The following is an 18,827-nucleotide window of genomic DNA, read 5'->3' as shown; positions in this document are numbered from 1 at the left end:
CCACCCTTTCAGGCAGTGAGTTCCAGACCCCCACTACCCTCAGTGAAAAAGTTTTTAACTCCCCTCTAACCCTTCTAGTTACTTCAAATCTATGTCCCCTGGTTATTGTCACCTCTGCTAGGGGAAATAGGTCCTTCCCATCCACTATCTCGGCCCCTCAATTATATACACCTCAATCATGTCTCCACTCAGCCTCCTCTGTTGCAAAGAAAACAACCCCAGCCTATCCAATCTTTCCTCATAGCTAAATTTCTCCAATCCTGGTAACATCCTCGTAAATCTCCTCCATACCCTCTCTAGTGCAATCACGTATTTCCTACAATGTGGTGACTACAGTACTCTAGCAGTGGTGGTGGGGAGTGGAGGTCTGGACCAGCGGGGAGCGGAGATCATGACTGGCTGAGGAGTGGAAGTTGGAAGCAGAAGGCGCAGCACGGGCCAATAGCGAGGCTGTGAGGTCGTGAGGCTCACATTGCGTACTATGAATTCCATGTAGTGAGGTGTCCTGTGGGAAGGAGGAAGGAAGGCAGTAGGAGTATGTTTGAGTTTGTGTGCATGCATTTGCACATGCGGCAGAGTCTAGTCTCCAGTCGTCTTGGATCCTCTTGCCACTGGACCAAGATCCTGTGGCTGCTGTGTGCAACGACCACCCAACGTTAAAAGAATTCACGCACAGGCATCTTCCACCATTTAAAATTAGTTCATCAGTCACCCGAGTACTCATTTTTAGTGTGGAAGCAAGTCATCCTCAATCCCGAGGGACTGCCTATGATGATGAGCGGTGGCCTAACTAGTGTTTTGTACAATTCAAGCATCACTTTCCTGCTCTTGTATTCTATGCCTCGGCTATTAAAGAAAAGTATCACGTATGCCTTCTGAACCACATTATCTACCTATCCTGCTACTTACAGGCATCTGTGGACATACACTCCAAGGTGCCTCTGTTTCTCTACACTTCTCAGTATCCTAGCATTTATTGTGTATTCCCTTACTTGGTTAGCCGTCCCCAAATGCATTGCCTCACACTTCTCCAGATTGAATTCCAATTTATTCGTTCCGGGATGTGGGCGTCACTGGCAAGGCCAGCATTTATTGCCCATCCCCAATTGCCCTATAGAAGGTGGTGGCAAGCTGCCTTCTTGGACCACTGCAGTTCTTTTGGTGAAGGTACTCCCACAGTGCTGTTACGGAGGGAGTTCCAGGATTTTGACCCAGCGACGATGAAGGAATGACTATGTATTTCCAAGCCAGGATAGTGTGTGACTTGGACGGGAACGTGCAGGTGATTGTGCTCCCATGCGCCTGCTGCCCTTGTCCTTCTAGGTGGTAGAAGTTTGGGAGGTGCTGCCGAAGAAGCCGTGGCGAGTTGCTGCAATGCATCTTATAGATGGTACACCCTGCAGTCATGGGGCACCAGTGGTGAAGGGAGTGAATGTTTAAGGTGGTGGATGGGGTGCCAAGTAAGTGGGCTGCTGTGTCCTGGATGGTGTCGAGCTTCGCGAGTGGTATAGGAGCTGCACTCATCCAGGTAAAGTGGAAAGTATTCCATTACACTCCTGACGTGCCTTGTAGATGGTGGAAAGACTTTGAGGAGTCAGGAGGAGAGACATTCGCTGCAGAATACCCAGCCTCTGACCCGCTCTTGTTGCCACAGTATTTATATGGCTGGTCTAGTTAAGTTTCTGATCAAGGGTTACCCCCAGGATATTGATGGTGGGGGATTCGGCGATGGTAATGCCGTTGAATATCAAGGGTAGGTGGTTAGACTTTCACTTGCTGGAGATGGTCATTGCCTGGCACTTGTGTGGCATGAATATCATTTATCAGCCTAAGCCTGAATGCCATCCAGGTCTTGCTGCATGAGGATATTGCATCAGGAGTTGCGAATGGAACTGAACACTGTGCAATCATGAGCAAACATCTTCACTTCTGACTTTATGATGGGAAGGTCATTGATGAAGCAGCTGAAGATGGTTGGGTCTAGGACACTGCCCTGAGGAACTCCTGCAGCAATATCCTGGGGCTGAGGTGAATGGCCTCCAACAACTACAACCATCTTCCTTTGGGTTAGGTATGACTCTAGCCAGTGGTGAGTTTTCTACCTGATCCCCATTGACTTCAATTTTACTAGGGCTCCTTGATGCCACAACTTGGTCAAATGCAGCCTAGATGTCACCTCACCTCTGGAATTCAGCTCTTTTGTCTATGTTTAGACCAAGGCTGTAATGAGGTCTGGAGCAGAGAGGTCATGGCAGAACCTAAACTGAGCATCAGTGAGCAGGTTATTGGTGAATAAGTGCCGCTTGATAGTACTGTCGACGACACCTTCAATCACTTTGCTGATTATTGAGAGTAGACTGATGAGGTGGTAATTGGCCGGATTGGATTTGACCTGCTTTTTGTGGACAGGGCATACCTGGGCAGTTTTCCACATTGTCGGATAGATGCCAGTGTTGTAGCCATGAGGAATATGCCGGGCCATGAGGTTACAGATTGTGGTGGAATTCAATTCTGCTGCTGCTGATGGCCCACAGCACCTGCTAGATCCATTCTGAATCTATCCCATTTAGCACGGTAGTAGTGCCACACAACACGAGAGTGTGTCTTCAGTGTGAAGACGGAGCTACGTCTCCACAATGACTGCGGTGATCACTGCTACCAATGCTGTCATGGACAGATGCATCTGCAACAGGTAGATTGGCGAGGACAAGGTCAAGTAGGTTTTCCCTTGTGTTGGTTCTCTCATCACCTGCCGCAGACCCAGTCTAGCAGCTATGTCCTTCAGGATTCGACCAGCTCGGTCAGCAGTGGTGCTACCGAGCCACTCTTGGTGATGGACATGGAATTCCCCCAGCCAGACTACATTCTGTGTCCTTCCTACCCTCAGTGCTTCTTCCAAGTAGTGTTCAACATGGAGGAATACTGATTCATCAGCTGAGGGAAGGCAGGAGGTGATAATCAGCAGGAGGTTTCCTTGCCCATGCTTGATCTGAAGCCGTGAGACTTCATGGGGTCCGGAATAAATGTTGAGGGCTCCCAGGGCCACTCCCTCCAGACTGTTTGCCACTGTGCTGCCACCACAGGTGGGTCTGTCCTGCTGGTGGGAGGAGTCTGTCTGGGACATTTACTCTCAGAATCATACCTTTCAGTCAAAGAAAAAAAACTTGGATTTATATAGCACCTTTCACGACCACCAAACATCTCAAAGCACTTTACAGCCAATGGATTATGACTATGTCAGGCTGTTGCTTGACTAGTCTGTGGGACAGCTCCCCCAATTTTGGCACAAGTCCCCAGATAGTGGCAAATGGGAACAGTAGCATTTACGGGATTAGTAATCCAGAGGCCTGGACTAATCAGAGGAGGACTTGCAGGGTCAACAGGGCTGGGTGTGCCATCGTCGTGTCCAAAGCCGGTGCCAGGTGATCCATCCGGTTTTATTCTTATTATTGTTTCTTGTAGTGGTTTGTTACAACTGAGTGGCTTGCTAGGCCATTTCAGAGGGCAATTAAGAGTCAACCACATTGTGGGTCTAGAGTCATATATAGGCCAGACCAGGTAAGGATGGCAGATTTCCTTCCCCAAAAGGACAAAGGAACCAGATGCGCTTTTACGACAATCCGATAATTTCATGGTCACTGTTACTGACACTAGCTTTTTATTCCAGATTTATTTAATTAACTGAATTTAAATTGCACAGCTGCTGTGGTGGGATTTGAACTCTCATTTCTGATTAGTCCAGGCCTCTGGATTACTAATCCCGTAAATGCTACTGTTCCCATTTGCCACTTTTCTGGCCACCTGACCAGTCCATTGATATCTTCCATACAATGCCACCAAGATAAAAACACAGGTAAGACGCAGACCATACCCTGCAACTTAGTGAGCAATGACACAAGAGATCCACTCGTTACCAAGAAATAAATTACCATCAGGATTCAGATTAGTTCAAAAGGTGGTCAAACGCTCCATTCGCAATTAGCATAGTCATGTATGTAACCTTTATGTAACAACACTGCAATACTGTATATACGTAAGAAATGCACACCTTGAACACTCCTCACCTGGTCATCCAGGTATATAAAGGGAGGTCCCAAGCAGGGTCATCACTTCTTGGTCCTGTGAATAAAGGTTCAGGTCATAGAGTGACCTTGTCCATAGAATGTGTGGATTTGTGGTATTGTGTAAGGACATTACATTGGCGACGAGAAACGGGAATCAACGACCCACGAGAATGGCCACCGGCAGCACAGATGAACGGTACTGTGTTGGTGAAGACTGGGACGATTTCACTGAGAGGCTCCAGCAGAGTTTTGTCACGAAGGACTGGCTGGGAGACGCAGCAGCCGACAAGCGAAGGGCTCATCTGCTGACCCGCTGTGGACCCAAGACTTACGCGCTCATGAAAGACCTGCTAGCACCCGAGAAGCCGACGGACAAAACCTTTGAAAAGCTCAGCAAACTAATCGGTGAGCACCTCAAACCGGCGAGCAGCGTACACATGGCCCGACACAGATTCTATACCCACCGACGTCGAGAAGGACAGAGCATACCGGATTTCGTTGCGGACCTCCGGCGCTTGGCTAGCCTCTAAGTTCACAGACACCTGCAGGGGGGAGATGCTAAGGGATTTCTTTATTGAGGGCATCGGTCATGCTGGGATTTTCAGAAAGCTAATTGAGACCAAGGACTTGACCTTGGAAGCGGCGGCGTTGACGGCTCAGACTTTTATGGCGGGGGAGGAGGAAACCAAGATAATATACGCGCGCAATTCTGCCTCCAACGTGGCAATGGATCAGGGAGTCAATATCATAAACATGACACAGAGCCCCGCAGGTAGGCAAGGGCAGTTCGACACACCCCAGGCTGCAAAAGACCCAAAAGAGTAAGTCTCCAACAGAGACAATGGCAGGCTGAACGGACATTTACGCCCCCCCCAGTGGACAATGTAGCCCAGGATGGGCCAGTGACACCCACTAACAGGGTGCTCAAGAGCAGTCAAAGGGACAATCAGCGAGGAATGCCTGGTAACAGCTCTTTTGTTCACAACAATGGGAATCTCAGTTCATGCTGGAGGTGTGGGGGCAGACATGCTGCCAGGACTTGCAGGTTTCAACAGTTCGTCTGCAGAAATTGTAACCTCAGTGGCCATTTAGCCAGAATGTGCAGAAAGCCTGTAACCAGGCTAATATATGAGGCGGATGAATCAGATGAGGGGGCTGCAAGGCAGGATGACGCTTGGGGCAAATCAATGGACGCTAAAGTTCAGCGGGTTCATGTGGCAAACATTCACAGCTCATATACCAAAACGCCACCTATGATGATGAAAGTCCTATTAAACGGCATCCCTGTACGCATGGAGCTGGACACGGGGGCCAGCTAGTCACACATGAGTGTTCAACAATTCGAAAAGCTGTGGCCATTCAAAGCCAGCAGACCTAAACTAAAACGCATTGAGACACAATTACAGACGTACACCAAAGAAATCATTCCAGTGCTAGGCAGTGCAATGTTGGCGGTCACACACAATGGGTCGGTGAACTGGCTGCCGCTCTGGATTGTCCCAGGCAATGGTCCTGCACTGTTGGGGAGGAGCTGGTTAGCTGAGATGAACTGGAAATGGCGGGGGGGGAGGGGGGGGATGTGCACGCCATGTCATCTGTGGAGCGAAGTTCATGCTCACAGGTCCTACAGCAATTTGAGTCACTATTTCAACCTGGCGTCGGGACGTTCAAAGGTACCAAAGTAGCTCGTCACCCCGGACGTCAGACCAGTGCACCACAAAGCCAGAGATGTGCCGCATGTGATGCGGGAGAAAATTGAAAGCAAGTTGGACCGGTTGCTGAGAGAGGGCATCATCTCGCCTGTTGAATTCAGCGACTGGGCGAGCCTATTCGTTCCCGTCCTAAAAGCGGATGGCTCGATCAGGATCTGTGTCGACTACAAGGCCACTATCAACCGGGTGTCCCTACAAGACTAATACCCGCTCCCGAGAGCGGAGGACCTTTTTGCCACCTGGCAGGCGGTAAGCTGTTCACCAAGTTGGACCTCACTTCAGCCTACATGACCCAAGAACTGGCCAATGAATCTAAACTACTGACCACCATCACCACGCACAAGAGACTGTTTGTTTACAACAGGTGCCCGTGAAAAATCGCGGCCGCTGATCGAATGCCAAAGAAACATGGAAAGCCTGCTCAAATCCATTCCCATTCATATTTCAGGACGACATCCTCGTGACACCGAGGAACACCTCCACAACCTGGAGGAGGTGCTACGCCGACTGGACCGGGTAGGCCTGGGACTCGAAGTCTAAGTGTGTGTTTTTGGCTCCCAAGGTCGAGTTTCTGGGCAGGAGGGTTTCGGCCGACCGAATCCAAAACGGAGGCAATTTGACGAGCGCCCAGGCCCTGCAACACATCGGAGTTGCGTTCATTTCTGGGACTCTTGAACTATTTTGGGAACTTTCTGCTGAACTTAAGCACATTGTTGGAGCCGCTACACGTGCTCCTGCGTAAAGGTTACGATTGGTTTTGGGGGGACTGTCAGGAACGGGCTTTCAATCAGGCTCGGAACCTACTTTGTTCAAATAATTTGTTGACCCTGTACGACTCCCGTAAGAAATTGGTTCTGACACGTGATGCATCATCCTATGGGGTTGGGTGCGTGTTGCAGCAGGGTAACGCTGAGGGCCAACTACAACCTGTGGCTTATGCCTCCAGGTCGCTCTCTCAAGCTGAACAGGGATATGGGATGGTTGAGAAGGAAGCACTCATATGTGTCTATGGGGTGAAAAAGATGCATCAGTACCTTTTTGGCAGGAGGTTTGAATTAGAAACGGACCACAAGCCGTTAACATCACTGCTGTCAGACAGCAAGGCTGTCAATGCCAATGCGTCAGCTCGCATGCAGCGATGGGCTCACGCTCGCTGCGTACGACTACATCATCCGGCACTGGCCCGGCACCGAAAACTGCGCTAACGCGCTCAGCAGGCTTCCACTGGCCACCACTGAGGGGGGCAGCGGAGCAAAGCGCTGAGATGGTCATGGCTGTCGATGCCTTTGACAGCGCAGGCTCCCCCATCACAGCCCGCCAGATCAAAATCTGGACCAACAGAGATCCCCTCCTATCCTTAAGAAATGTGTCCTGACTGGGGATTGGGAGCCCGCACACGGAGCATGCCCTGAGGAGGTCAGACCGTTTCACAGACAGATGGATGAGCTCTCCATCCAAGCCGACTGCCTACTATGGGGCAGCCGGGTAGTCATGCCCCAGAGGGGTAGGGAAGCATTCATCAGGGAACTCCACAGCGAGCACCCAGGCATTGTGCTGATGAAGGCCATTGCCCAGTCACGTGTGGTGGCCGGGAATGGATTCAGACCTGGAACACTGTGTTCGCAGGTGCACGACGTGTGCCCAGCTAGGTAATGCCCCCAGAGAGGCCCCGCTCAGCCCCTGGCCCACCAGGCCATGGTCACGTAGACTACGCGGGCCCGTTCATGGGAAAAATGTTTCTCATTGTGGTTGATGCGTACTTGAAATGGATCGAGTGTATCATTTTGAATTCGTGCACGACACCCACCACCGTGGAGAGTCTGTGCGCGGTCTTTGCGACCCACGGCTTGCCGGACATCCTTGTTAGTGATAATGGCCCATGTTTCACAAGCTACGAATTCCGGGAGTTCATGTCGGGTAATGGCATTAACCATGTCAGGACAACACCGTTCAAGCCGACCTCCAATGGCCAGGCGGAACGTGCGGTCCAAATCATAAAACGAGGCATGCTCCGGATTCAAGGACCCTCCCTTCAATGCCGCCTATCGCGCCTCCTGCTGGCCTATAGGTCCCGACCGCACTTGCTTGGGGGGTCCCGCCCGCGGAGCTACTCATGAATCAAACACTCAAAACTCGGCTGTCCCTCATTCATCCAGTCCTGTCCGACATTGTTGAGGGCAAGCGCAAGTCACAAAACGAGTACCATGAGATGTTGGCCACGCCACCGCCAGTGAACGAGCAACAAAAACATTCAGCAGCATGTACAATCCCTGCGGCCAGCCCGGACAAGCCGGAATCACCACAGGTGACAGACGCATGCCAAGGCTCAACAACCAGAGCCCCAACTGCGGCGCTCCACAAGAGAGCGTCGACTGCCTGAAAGACTTAATCTTTGACCCCATAAGACGTTGGGGGGGGGGGGGGGGGGGAAGAAAGAGAGGTGATGTCATGTATGTAACCTTCATGTAACTGTAACCTTCATAACACTGCATACTGTATACACCTAAGAAATGCACACCTTGACCACAGGGGGTGAACTTGTGGGAGACACTCCTCACCTGGTCATCCAGATATATAAAGGGAGGTCCCAGGCATGGTCATCACTACTTGGTCCTGTGAATAAAGGTTCAGGTCATGGAGTGACCTTGTCCATAGAATGTGCCTCATGTGGATTTGTGGTATTGTGTAAGGACATTACAAGCATAATTGGTTAATTCTCTTTGAAGGGTAACAAATTGCCCTTAGTAATGTGAAATTTTACTAAAGGGAAGTTTGTTAAAATATGTCAGACAGGAATGTTACTTAGAGCTGCTGTGTTGTAATGCTGCCTCCCAAAAGCACTTTGATTTTCTACGCTCATTTTGACCATGTGTCAACACACCAAACAACCAGACAATGTTCAAAATTACTTCTACATCAAAGGACATCAGAATGGATAAAGATCCCAGAGCTGGCTGCTACTTTCTATTTTCTGATACATGTCAGGAGTAGGCAGCCACTTACGTATTCCTACATCGACCATCGTTTTAAGGTTGCCAAGTGGGTCTGGGGAAAACAACAAGGTCTTTTTAACAGGCAACCGTTGTCTGTATGCCCAAATATTACCTGTGCTGTAAAGCATGACTTTATCTTGGCTTCTGAGAAATTAAATCAATTTTTACATGATATGAATTGAGTCTAGTATTTGATATTTTCCAGCTTCTAGATTGACAAAATGAATAATGGCATCCTGTGAATTCTAGTAAGCAATTTACCATGATAGGGTTTGCTAAATCCCAGTTATGCAAACTCAATGTGGTTGAGACTAAAAGGTTTCAAAGCATAAAGGACATGGTCTGCTATCAGACCATTTGCACAAGAGGTGTGAGAAAAAGACTGAACCATAACAAAGTGCTATATCACTTAGAAACAGCTATTATACATTCAAACTGATTTTAAATAATTCTAAATTATTTTAAAACTATTTATTCTTGCACATTATGGGCCCAAGTTTCGAGCCGCGCCTAGAACGGCGCAGTCCCGACCTGGACACCCCTTTTTCGATCCACAAAGTGCGCCTAAAAAAAAAACCTCCAGATTCTCCACCTCCCTGCAGGTCCTCTGGCCCTCGGCGCAGCGCAGCAGGAGCTGTAGGGGGCGGAGCCAGGTCCCTGTGCTGAAAACAGTGCCGGGACCTCTGCACATGCGCGCTACAGTGGGCGCGCATGTTCAGTAGCTCCAGGCGCCCAAAACTGTGTGGGAGGGGCCAAAGCACGCAGCCACTAGTCCTGGCCGAATGGCCTCACTGGGGCTACGTGCATAAGGCTCCTCCCACAGCCAGCTCCTGCTTCCTCCCGACCCGACTCGACTCCCGCTTCCCCCTCCCTGCCCCCGGACCCGACCCGACTCCTGCTCCTGCTCCTGCTCCTGCTCCTGCTACCCCCCCCCACCCCCCCCCGCCGGACCAGACCAGACACCGACACCGACCTGACTCCCGCTTCCCCCCCGCCCCCGGACCCGACCCGACTCCCACTCCCACTCCTTCCCCCCACACCGACCCCCGCCCCCAGACTGGATCCGACCTGACCTCCCTCCCCCCGACCTGACCTCCCTCTCCCTCCCTCCCTCCCTCCCCTGAACCGAACCGACCTCCCTCCCACCACCCCCCCAACCCGCGCTCCCCCCGACCCGACCCAACGCCACCTACCTGTAAATCTGGTGCTGGGGATGGGCCCGGCCCGTTCAGCCTCCCTGCCCCCCCCCCTCCTCCAAACCTCATCCCCCCCCAATCTCCTTTCTCCCCCTTCTCCCCTTACCCCCTTTACCCTTCCCTCCCCTCGCTGTCAGAAACACAGACACTGACAGACAGAGAATGAGAGACACACACAGACAGACAGACAGAGAGATAGAGACACTGACAGACACACTGGGGGGGGGCATCCCAGCACGCTGTTGGAGGGTTCCCGGTGCTGCAGTCGGTAAGTAGAAAATGTTTTATTTATTGATTTTTTAAAAAATTATTTCTTATTAATTTTTTGTGATTGATTTATTGGTTGATTTATTGATGTATTTATCATTTATTATTGATGATGGCTCTTTATTTGTAAAACTGAAGTGTTTAATGTTTGTAAACTTCCCTTTAAACCCCCCTCCCCCCACCATTCCCTACGCCTGATTTGTAACCTACGATTTTCTAAAGTGTAGACAAGGTTTTTTCGAGCGTACAAAAATCTTCACTTACTCCATTCTAAGTTAGTTTGGAGTAAGTTTTCACTCACAAAACTTTGAAATCAGGAGTAAGTGGCCGGACACGCCCCCTTTTGAAAAAGAAATTCTGTTCCAAAGTGAAACTGTTCTAACTGACTAGAACTGGAGCAAACTAAATGACAAGAATTCCGATTTCTAAGATACTCCTTTCTACACCAGTTGCTCCTAAAAATCAGGAGCAAATCATGTGGAAACTTGGAGCCTATGATACTGGTTAAAAGATTTTGTTTTTTTAGGGATCAGTGATGCAATGGGTTAGCATCCTATCCTTTTGCCTCAGAGCAAGATTTGAGACCAGCCGGGGCTAATGGGATTAAAATTTCTCTCTGACTTCAGTTATTACATGAAATGAGTTTGAACAATCTCAATCCAGTTACGACTGGGAATGGAATCTACAGTACTAAAGAATTCACAATTTGGCACTAACTCAGAGAGGCCATTATGATGGTTGGTGTAGGATGTTTAAGACATCCTTCAAAGTTTGGGGAAAGAGACAGTGTTGATGTTTTACACTACAGCTTGTACTATACACGACGTGAGAAAACTTGATATTGACACGAAGGGCTAGAAAATTGTTTTTTGGTGAAAACGGTATTTTTTTCAACAAAAATATCGCTTTCGCTTCGAAGCCTAAAATTCAAGCTTCAATTTGCGTAGCAGTAAAAGTCAGCGTTGCACGAGGATTAGTGGCGCAAACCGTGAATTTACTGCAATTTTACTCCGAGGCCGATACCACTGCGAGAGAGGCCTTAGGAGGGGGGGAAAACACCAAAGAAAATAGCAAAAACCAAAAAAATTACAAAATATTCACAAGACACTTAACTATCGAATCGCTGAAAAAGAATTAAGAAATAAAAACTTGAACTTACCTCTTTTGCAAGTCTTCATACTTACTGCTGCTCCAAGGGCTGCAACACCTGCCAGTATTTTTGCGCTAAATACGGGTGCATGCCGAGCCAAATTTTTGGCGAAAGTGATATTCCAAGTCTTGCATGGCAGAGGTCCTCTCCCCAGTGGTTCTTAAAAACCCCGCCGCAAGATGGCTCTGAATTTCTGGAATGAAAAGTTCTAAACAGAGTCTTTGTTTACAGTTTTTATTGGAGGCAATGATACTTGGACAATAAACAAGATGATGAGAAGGCTGCAGGTTCACAGGGCGATTAGCCTCCCAGGTATTTCCCATCTTCCTTACAATAGCCTTGTTGGGAAGAAATATTGGAAAGACTGAAGACATTGTCTTTGGGCACCGCCACAAACTCCGTTCCCCGGCCATAGTATCAATCCCTGGCAACTGTCTGAAGCCGAGCCTGACCATTTGCAACCCGAAAATGAGCTTCCGACCACATATCAGCTCCATCACCAAGACTGCCAATTTCTACCGATGTACCGTCATCCGACTCAGACTCTGCCTCAGCTCATCTACTGCTGAAACCCTCATGCATGCCTTTGTTACCTCTAGACTTGACTATTCCAATGCTCTCCTGGCCAGCCTCCCATCATCCACCCAACATAAACTTGTGCGCATCCAAACCTCTGCTGTCCATATCTTAATGCACTCCAAATCTTGTTCACCCATCATTGCTGTACTTGCTGACTTACATGGGCTCAAGGTCCAACAATGCCTCAGTTTATAAATCCTCATCCTTGTTTTCAAAACCCTCTATGGCCATACCCCTCCCTAGCTCTGTAACCTCCTGCAGCCCTACAAGCCTTCAAGTTCTCTGCATTCCTTTAATTCTGGCCTCTTGCTCATCTCCAATTTTAATCGCTCCACATTGGCGGCCATGCTTTCAGCTGCCTTGGACCCAAGCTCTGGAATAAACCTATGTTCCTCTCTACCTCTCCTTCCTCCTTTAAGATGCCCCTTAAAACCTACATTTTCACCAAGCTTTTGATCACCTGTCCTGATATCTCCTTCTGTGACTCGGTGTCAAAAATGTTTTCATTGTTATCACTCTTGTTTAGTGCCTTGGGATGTTTTGCTACATTAAATGCATTACATAAATTTAAAGTTTTTTAATCCTCAGCTTACATCATACCTCCTCCATGACCTTCACTCTTGGTTTACACGAACTCAGCATTCCAGAAAGTGAGTCCCATAACAAAAGCTGTCCTTACATGTATAGAAAAGGTAAACATATAGTAGTCAAACAGATAGTCTTGGGTAGTTCCAGATGCATCTATCTTTTATGACGACAATCAGTACAGCCTGGTAGATTTGAGCTGATTTATTGACATTCTAGAGATATTGTCTGTTTCAACTGATTCTGCAAAAACAGTCTGAACTACAAAATGGAGTCCTGAACATAAAATGGATTCTTTAATAAAAGTTCCCTACCAACATTCCTAACTGTAGTGTCCCTCAGGTGAAAACTATAGGTCCTCATCATTTATCCACCTCAAGTTTGAGGAATTTATTGTAGACTCTATTTATATAGACACTACAAGCACAGAAGGAAGCATTTCGGTCCATTTTAAAGAGCTTAGAGCTATCCAATTAGTCCCACTCCCCGGCTCCTTCCCCATAGCCCTGCAATTTTCTCCATTTCAAATATTTATCCAATTCCAGTAAAAGTTACTATTGATTTTGCTTCCACCACCCTTTCAAACAGTGCATTCCAGATGATAACTCTCTGCGTAATACAAAATTCTCACCTTATCTCACCTCTTTTGTCTCAAATCTGTATCCTCTGGTTACCGATCCTCCTGCTAGTGGAAACAGTTTCACCCTACCTACCCTATCAAAATGCCTCATATTTTTGAGCACCTCTATTAAATCTCCCTTAACCTTCTCTGCTCTGCTCTGCTCTAAGGAGAACAATCCAAGCTTCTCTAGTCTCCCCACATAAACACCCTTATCTCTGGTATCATTCTAGTAAATCTCCTCTGCACCCTCTCCAAGGTCTGGACATCCAAATGGTAAAAATAAGTCATTAACTTAGCTACCAACTTTACAAAATGGTCATATTTTGGTATTGTCGGGCTCTCAACTGAAGCAACACTTTTTTGAAAACCAATCATCAGAGTCAGCCTAACTAGGTTAATTACATTCTAAGAAAACCAGACAACTAGCTAAGAAACAACTACTCTCCATCAACCTACCCGTGGGAATGCAATACCAAGAAAGGTTCTACTCCAAATACAGCTCAGCACTGATAAATATAGAGCATCTGCATTCATGTGAAATTTGACCTTTTATTTTCTCAAAAACAGTTTACATAAAAAAGCTAAGATTCTCCAGGACAGAATGTGGCATTACTGAAACTTTCCAAACATGCAAAACTCACTTGTATAACCAGTGATGAATTATATTGCACCTTTGATTATACAGTGCAAGTACTGTATCTGTTATGTCTTCACTCATTCTGACTTAAATGCTACAGACTCTCAGAAACCGTATCATTCACATCTTACCCTATGATTAACACTGCCAATTGCCATACAAAAAAATAAAACCCGAGTTATTTGATAGCAAATTAGTTTGAGTAATAGTTCTCTAAAATCCTGGATGTGCTACTTGCTAGTTTGTAAATTTATGAACACTTTTGAAAACCCTTTCAGGCATGTATCAGTCAACAACAACGTGTATTATATAGTGCATTTAATGTAGTGAAATGTCCCAAGGTGCTTCACAGGAGTATTACACAATAAAAATTTGACACCCGAGTCACATAAGCAGAAACAAGCGCAGCTGACCAAATGCTTGGTCAAAGAGGTATGTTTTAAGGAGCATCTTGGAGGAGGAAAAGGAGGTAGAGAGTCAGAGGAGAGGTTTAGGCAAGAAGTTCCAGAGCTTGGGGCCTAGGCAACAGAAGGCACGGCCACTAATAGTTGGAGCAATTATAAACAGGGATGCTCAGGAGGGCAGAATTACAGGAGCGCAGACATCTCTAATGTCTGACAGGTGGCTGGAGGAGATTACAGTGATAGAACACAATAAATAGGAGCAGGAGTAGGCCATTTAGCCCCTCGAGCCTACTCCGCCATTCAATATCATGGCTGATCTGATCATGAACTCAGCTCCACTTCCCTGCCCGCTCCCCATAACCCTTTATTCCCTTACCGCTCAAAAATCTGTCTATCTCCGCCTTAAATATATTCAATGACCCAGCCTCTACAGCTCTCTGGGGCAGAGAAATCCATAGATTTACAACCCTCTGAGAAAGAAATTCCTCCTCATCTCAGTTTTAAATGGGCAGCCCCTTATTCTAAGACTATGTCCCCTAGTTTTAGTTTCCCCTATGAGTCGAAATATCCTCTCTGTATCCACTTTGTCGAGACCCCTCATTATCATAAATTTCAATAAGATCACCTCTCATTCTTCTGAACTCCAATGAGTATAGGCCCAACCTACTCAACCTATCCTCATAAGTCAACGCCCTCATCTCTGGAATCAACCTAGTGAACCTTCTCTGAACAGCCTCCAATGCAAGTATATCCTTCCTTTAATATGGAGACCAAAACTGTACGCAGTACTCCAGGTGTGGCCTCACCAATACCCTGTACAGTTGTAGCAGGACTTATCTGCTTTTATACTCTATCCCCCTTGCAATAAAGACCAACATTCCATTTACCTTCCTGATTACTTGCTGTACCTGCATATGAATTTTTTGTGTTTCGTGCACAAGGACCCCCAGGCCTCTCTGTATTGCAGTACTTTGCAATTTTTCTCCATTTAAATTATAATTTGCTTTTCTATTATTTCTGCCAAAGTGGATAACCTCACATTTTCTCACATTATACTCCATCTGCCAAATTTTTGCCCATAGGGAGGGGCGAGGCCATGGATTTGAAAATAAGGATGAGAATTTTGAAATCGAGACGTTGCTTAACTGGAAGCCAATGTAGATCAGCAAGCACAGGGGTAATGAGTGAGTGGGACTTGGTGCGAGTTAGAACATGGGCAGCCGCGTTTTGGATCACCTCTAGTTTACATAGGGTAAAATGTGGGAGGCCAGCCAGGAGTGCATTGGAATAGTCAAGTTTAGAGGCAATAAAGGCATGGATGAGGGCTTCAGCAGCAGATGAGCTGAGGCAAGGGCAGACTCAGACGATGTTACGGAGGTGGAAATAGGCGATCTTCGTTATGCTGCGGATGTGTGGTCGAAAGCTCATTTCAGGGTCAAATATGACAACCAAGGTTGCGAACAGTCTGGTTCAGCCTCAGACAGAATTTGGAGAGAGGGATGGAGTCAGAGTCTGGGGAACAGAGTTTGTGGCAGGGACTGAAAACAATGGCTTCGGTCTTCCCAATATTCAACTGGAGAAAATTTCTACTCATCCAGAACTGGATGTCGGACAAGCAGTCTGATAATTTAGAGACCGTGGAGGGGTCGAGAGAAGTGGTAATGAGGTAGAGCTGGGTGTCATCAGCGTACACGTGGAACCTGACGCTGTGTTTCCAGATGATGTCGCCAAGGAGCAACATGTAGATGAGAAATAGGAGGGGGACCAAGGATAGATCCTTGGGGGCCACCAGAGGTAACGATGAGGGGGCGGGAAGAGAAGCCATTGCAGGTGATTCTCTGGCTACGATTAGATAGATAAGAATGGAACCAGGTAAGTGTAGTCCCACCCAGCTGGACGACAGTGGAGAGGCATTGGAGAAGGATACAATGGTCAACCGTGTCAAAGGCTGCAGACAAGTCAAGAAGGATGAGGAGGAATAGTTTGCCTTTGTCACTGTCACAAAGAATGTCATTTGTGACATCCATTGCTTTAAAATCAAAGATCCGCAATGCTCGTCATTATTTGAGTTTTATTTTGCTGATTTTTTTTTTTTTAAGTTGTGTCCCTGTACTTCACTTTGCAACTTAAATTTTCAAATACTTTCATAACTTTATTTATGCTTCCTTAATTCCCACTCTTGAAAATGAAAGTGGAACTCCAGTATGAATTGCCTCAGATCCAAAACCTTTCCTGACTGCGCTGAAAATGTCATTATCAATGTTAAAATATTCTCAATCTTAGTATTTAAACAGTCCTTATCCACTTATCACTGAAACATGGTTGTAATTGTGATCAATTCATTGAGATTATACTTCAATTTTTCCATTTTATAAATCATAAAATATCACACCAGCAGCTGGACAGTACGTTGAAAATGACAACAGCCATCCAGTATCAGAAACTTAGGACTTCCATCACTCGTTACACACAGTCCACTCTTCTAAATAATCAAATCACATCATTGCAAATATGAATTAAGAAAATGGATTTTTGAAATTTTGAAAAAATATTTAAAAAGATACAGAACTTTAAGTTCTTTTGTTCATTTGTTTCCAGCACTGGGGCTGAATCACAATGATAATGCAGCTGTGCACTGAGTTCATCCTCAATGCCAACAGGAAAGAGCCAAGAGGAAACAGAAAGATAAAGGATTAATGAAGATGATGCTATGGAAAAAAAAGGGGATAAAAGGCAAAGGAAGGTACATAGAAATAAGAAGAAAGCAATGAGACAAATATAAGAAAAGTAGACAAAAACAGAAGAAAAATATTGCAATCATTACTCTTCTAAAGATACTGACACATGTTGGGGTCCAACTCCAAAGGCAAATGTGCCTTTCTAGTACCTCACCCAAATGTGAGATTCAAATCTAGACACTAAGAGTAGGCAGGCAATTTGAGCAAGGCATCAAACCTGCCAATACACAACTTAGAAATGCAACTTCAAGCAAAATGTAAGCACTAAAGCATAACTGAAGAGGTGGGCAGGTTCAATCCTCTGTTCTGCTGAATTTCCAACCAATACTGAGCAGACATCTGATGCCTCCCCATAGGGATGGTGCAAAAATTAAGAGTTTGCCTGTGTCAGTTGAAGTAGAGTACTTCCTGGCAGAGGCCTGAAAAAATGACCACCCATAGGTTTGTGGCTTAGGAAGACCGATACTGAGGAAAATCATACCCTAGTAAAATCATATGAATTCATCTTGAACTGTTACAAAGAACAATGTTGAGGTTTGGAAGACTCATAAACTGCACTTCATGAAAGGAAATCTAAAATCCAGTCATCAGTTGCATATAGAATATGGTGTTATCAGAAAACGGAAAAGTCTAAACTTAAAACCTTTTCCAAGTGCAGCAGGCTAACAAAGCTTTGAACAAAAAAAAATCCGCACACACTTGAAATGATTTGTCTAAGTTACTTTGTTAAAAAAACAATTGTAATATGATCCGTCACTTTCATACATCTCATATTTATCCCAATAGCTACCATAATAAACTTGATTTCAGAAAGCATATGAAATAGATAATAATGTATTAGAAAACTTACATAATTCAGGCAATCTAGATACTCAAAATGTACAAATAAAACACGTACGATATGTTTAGGATATGCAGTGTACTTACAAATCACCTATAGTGGACGATTTTTAAATGCAAACCCATTATCTTCAAGTTTTAGCTGACAAAATGATGTGCGAAGTGTCGACAGGGGCGTTTCGAAGGGCCTCGTATCCGACTCAACACCAACAGAAGCCGCAATACTGGAAAACTACCATGGAAAACGGGAGTCTGGACGCGAAATAACCGAGTGACGCGCGTTATCAAGACTCGATCTGAATATTTACAATCTGCAGGTTTAAGTTTACTCCTTCGCTTTCGCCCAGTGACTGTGTACCTTTAACCGACAGGGTTAAAGGCTGCGCTCCGCTACAATCCACTAACCAACACGCACTTTAAATGGCCCCGATGCTTACCTACGGGTTTTCTATCTCCCGGAACGTTCACTACAATGTCCTGAACAAAATTAACTTTGTTTTTAACTAGATAAATGTGACACTATTTCCTGCTTCATTGCAGGACGCCATCTTACCCGCTGGCGATTGATGTCATGGCGCACATCACGTGAACTATGCCATTTCCCCACTCCCAATCGCCGCCACGCTCGGTTACGTAATGCTCCGCGCCGCTCGCCTGTCGCTGCACCGGGGAGACTGGGCTGGCGAAAGGCACACTGGGCTGCTGCGCATGCGTTGTCTCAAATCGTGCCGATTTGAGCTCAACCATCTTTAATATTGGCAAAAGCAACGTTGAAAAGTTATTTCAAGTAAAGACAACCGTCAGCATTGAGGAATTTTAGATTCCAGATAAGATAGACCTACTTTGAAAATCCAAATACATAGTTGTGGGTTTTTTGTATTAAGAGTACCATACCTCTGACTATTTAATGTAACACTGACGATGGGTTCCAGACTATGGCAGCAGCGTGATTAGGGACAAACGTCCAGTAGCGCTGTGGGTTCAATGTATTCTGACCATCTTGTGGGGATCCTGGCTGTAAAGTCCCTTACTCTACAGTA

The 18,827-nt window shown here is 46.3% G+C and overlaps 1 protein-coding gene across 3 annotated transcripts in view; it reads right to left on the bottom strand.

The window, feature by feature from the left end:
- ubap1 (ubiquitin associated protein 1) overlaps positions 1-18,377 on the bottom strand; it is a 95,432-nt gene extending 77,055 nt beyond the window's left edge. Inside the window, exon 1 of one of the 3 annotated variants that reach the window (XM_070868205.1) lies at positions 18,225-18,377. The gene's annotated coding sequence lies outside the window, so the exon portion shown is untranslated. Of the gene's footprint in view, positions 1-17,874; positions 17,967-18,224 lie in introns of those variants that run through there. The other 2 variants (XM_070868223.1, XM_070868214.1) reach the window with 2 other exon arrangements.
- Positions 18,378-18,827: the final 450 nt, after the last annotated feature.

This window comes from Pristiophorus japonicus, chromosome 2 (genome assembly GCF_044704955.1).
Source record: "Pristiophorus japonicus isolate sPriJap1 chromosome 2, sPriJap1.hap1, whole genome shotgun sequence".
NCBI classification, from domain to species: Eukaryota; Metazoa; Chordata; class Chondrichthyes; family Pristiophoridae; genus Pristiophorus; species Pristiophorus japonicus.
This window is presented reverse-complemented; position numbering and strand designations above follow the sequence as displayed.